This window comes from Chinchilla lanigera, unplaced genomic scaffold (assembly GCF_000276665.1).
Source record: "Chinchilla lanigera isolate Chin_1 unplaced genomic scaffold, ChiLan1.0 scaffold00123, whole genome shotgun sequence".
Lineage (NCBI taxonomy): Eukaryota > Metazoa > Chordata > Mammalia > Rodentia > Chinchillidae > Chinchilla > Chinchilla lanigera.
The window spans coordinates 3,299,868-3,303,593 of NW_004955524.1; positions in this window are offsets into that span (position 1 = coordinate 3,299,868).

The window sequence follows — 3,726 nt, forward strand, 5'->3', positions numbered from 1 at the left end:
GGTTTGCAGGACGCTCTTCTCGGGTCGCAGAGCCGCGGCGGGGCCCAGGGTCCTGCGTGCGCTAGGCCGCCCTGGTCGCAGAGCCGCGGCCCGATGATTATTTATTTATGTGCATGGGCTCATCTGCGCGGGGCTGGGGTGGAATCCAGGGCCTGGCGCGCGGCGGGCGAGGCTGACCACGGAGGGCACGCCAGCCCCGCCCAGGGTTTGTTGAGCAACTGCCGTGTGGCCGGCATTCGAGGCCCTCTCAGCTAAGGTCCCTCGGCCGACCCAGGAGCTCCTGGGATGCGACCTGGCTGCCTCAGTTTACCGCCCCAGGCACATCCCGCTGCCCACCACCCCAGGAGCCTCTCTGTGTGGCCAGGATGGGGTTGCGCTGCAGGAGGTGACCTAGGGACACAGCAGCCCCTGGCCTTCTGCCCGTGCACTCAGACCCAGACTTTCCCTTATTCCTTCTGTTTTTGTTGGGATTTTTGGTCTGCTTTTTTTTTTTTTTGAGACAGGGTCTCACTAAGCAGCTCAGGCTGGCCTCGGATTCACGGAAATCCTCCTGCCTCAGCCTCCTGCGTGCTAGGATCCGAGGTGTGCATCACCGTGCCCAGCCCTGCTGCTGTTGTTAAGATACAAAGAACTCACACACCGTACAATTTACCCTTTAAAGTGCAAAATTCAGTGATTTTAGCCCATTCAAGGGAGCTTCATTCCCAGGAGCTGTCCCCCAGACAGCCCTGCCCAGCCCCCGGCAGTCACCAGTCTGCTTCCTATCTCTGGATCTGCCTGGGCTAGACACTGCATGTCAGTGGGATCCCACCTGCTATGGCCTTGTGTGTCTGGCTGCTGTTACTCAACACTACAGTCCTGAGGTCCATCCAGATTGTAGCGTATATCAGCACCTGGTCCCTGCTCCTGGCTGAGTAATATTCCCCTGGGAGCAGGCCACCCTCTGTCTGTTCACCACTGGTAGGCACCTGGTTGTCTGCGCCTTAGGCCGCTGCGGGGTGTGGTGGAAGAGCGCTTGTCTCCAGCTCCCTTGGCGGGTACTCGGAGCACAGCCGCAGGGACCTGGGTCATCTGGGGTGCGGCTTGTGGAGGGCCCACGGGCTGCTTCCCCAGTAGCTCTCCGCGGGCTCCCTGCCAGCCATGGACTGTGCCCAGGCCCCAGTGACCTTGGCAGCACCCACCACTTCCATGGGCTCCTGTTTCTGGTGGCCGGGGCGGGGGTCAGGCCGGCTCTCCTGAGCGGCACCCCGGCCCCTCTGAGGTTGCACCGGCGTCTGCCCGAGGGAGGGCTCATGTTCACTACCCGAATGTGAATCTTGAGATGGGATCCTCCTGCCTCAGCCTCCCAGAGTGCAGGCTTGAGGCTCCCCGGCCTCTGTCCCCTATCCTTCCTCAGCCGCTTGCCTGCGGCTTCCTTTGTTTGTCCATCGTCCCTGGTTGGGTGCCCCCGCAGCTCTGTCCCCTGGGGCCAGAACCTTGGCGGGAACCCATCGGCTACAGCGCCGCGCTGGGACCCTGCAGGGGGAGCCGAGGCCCGGGCTGGGGGACAGAGGACGGGACCTGCCAGGTCCGTGGTCCCCGCAGTGCTGGAGGTGGCGGCGAGGTCTTTGTTCTCGCCGCCCTGGCCCGGAGCCGCCCTGGCTGCCGTCCCGCCCTGGGCCGACTTTCCGGCCGGCGACTGCCCTGCTCCCTGCGGTGGGCGCTTCCGGCCGAAACCAGAGCCCTGGGCCGGCGGGAGGGACGGGGCCGCCGCAGGCCGTTTCCCTCCCGGGAGCCCCGGATGTCTTCCTGGATGGGAACGGCTCAGAAGGGGTCACTGGGTCAGTCAACAAATGTCTCCCAACTGGGCCCCAGTCGCAGGTCTCCCCCCGCCCCCGCTGTGCAGCCTGGGCTTCCCCAGCCTCGGTTTCCCCGGCAGTGCAATGGGTGCGTGGCCCTCCTGCGGAGCTGGGGAGTGACAGGGGCCTGGCCCTGGAACAGTAAAAGTCACGCGGAGTGTGCGGCGCCGGCGCGGGCCCTGTTTGTCCTGGAGACAGGGCGGACGCAGTGCGGATGTGGGGCGGGGCCACCCTTGGGTCCCTCCACCGCGGGCCCCTCGCCGCAAGGTCCCCTCCGCCCTAGTTGCGGGGGACCCGCCTTGCACTCCTGACCCCGGCGTTGGGGTGTCCACCCCTGGCCTGCACCCCCGGATCCCCCACCACTGCCCTCGGGTTCGCAGCCGCGCGCTGGGACCCGGACAGAGCCAGGAGGGGCGGGGCCTGGGGACGCGGTCCACACCCCAAACCACGCGACCCTGCCTGGGTCTGGATCCTGCTGCCGCTGCCGTCCGAGCTGGACAAGGCTCTGCCTCCCGGAGCCGCAGTTTCCCCATCGGAAAAGCCGGGTTGCTGGGCGCAGACAATGGATCCGTGAGGCTGAGTCAGGCTTCTGCACCGCAAGTGGTGGAACCGCTTTGGCAGAGGGGAAACTAAGGAGGTGAAATCAGGAGAGGGAGAGGGTTGGCGTGGCGTCAGCGTGGTGACTCAGGGCGCCTGGGGCCACCTCCACGCCTCCCACCTGTCCCCGCCCTGACCCCGATCCCTCCGCCCGCCCGCGCAGCCTCCGTTTCCTTCCCTGGGAGCCGGTGCCGGCGGCTCTTCTTCCTCCCCGACATCCCCTTGCAAAAGGGCCCTCAGATCGCTGCTTCCCCCACCCCACCCCGCAGGCCTGGCGGTCCCTGCCCCAGGACCTTTGCCCCGCCGCCCCCCACCCCCAGGGCCGCTTTCCCTGCCACACCGGCGTTCGAATGGGGCCCCCCACCTTCCGGTCTCAGCTCCGACAGCATCCGCCCCTGCCGCCAGCCACCACGTGCGCCCCCAGCTCTTCACACCTGGGCCTCACCAGCATGTTCAGCCGGGGCTTGGGGACACAGCAGTGCACACCCGCGTCCACTCCGCGCCCTCCTGGGCTCCAGGTCGGGGACCAGGCGGGGATGGGGTGTTCAGCATCTGAAGAAGTGTCAGTATCGTGTGCTCCGGGGAGACTGAAGCTGAGAGGGTGTGCTTCCTTGCTGGCACCCTCATGTCAGACCATCCAGGGGCAGCTTGTGCTGATGGGCAGCATACTGTGCCCTCATCCCTGCTTTTTATTATTCACTCAGTGAGCTTGTGTGGAGCGCTTACCATGCCCCAAGTATTAACTCAGTCATCCCCTCACTGCAGCAGGAGCCCATCTGTGCAACAGCCCAGCATCAGATGGCTCTGCTGTGGGAGCCGCCGGACAGTGGGCGTTTGTCCTGAGAGGAAGGACGGGCACTCCCGCCCCACCCCCAAATCACAGCCCCAGCATCTGCCCACCCCCATCCCCGTGGGTACATGGGCTGTGGCAGGAAGAAGGTGCCTTCCCTCTCAGGCCCTTCAGGAACCCAGACTGGGAGCTCCAATGGGCCCACAAACCCTGGCAGCCTTCTTGAAGTGTCAGGACCTGCCAACGCCCCCAGCTCTCTGTAACCTTCCTGTGAGTCACCATGTTGGGAAACTCTTGGTATCGGAGGTTGCAGCTGGTTGGTGCTTGAATTTGCATCCTCCTAATCACTAGCTGGCACGGAGCGTCCCTTTGCCACCCACGTCTACCCCTCTCCATGGCCCTCTGGGTTCTCTGAGCTCTCGATGCATCATAGAAGTTCTTTATGTATGTTTGATACTACTCCTGCCTCCATTCAGTTCAGGTGCTCTTGTATGTACAGTG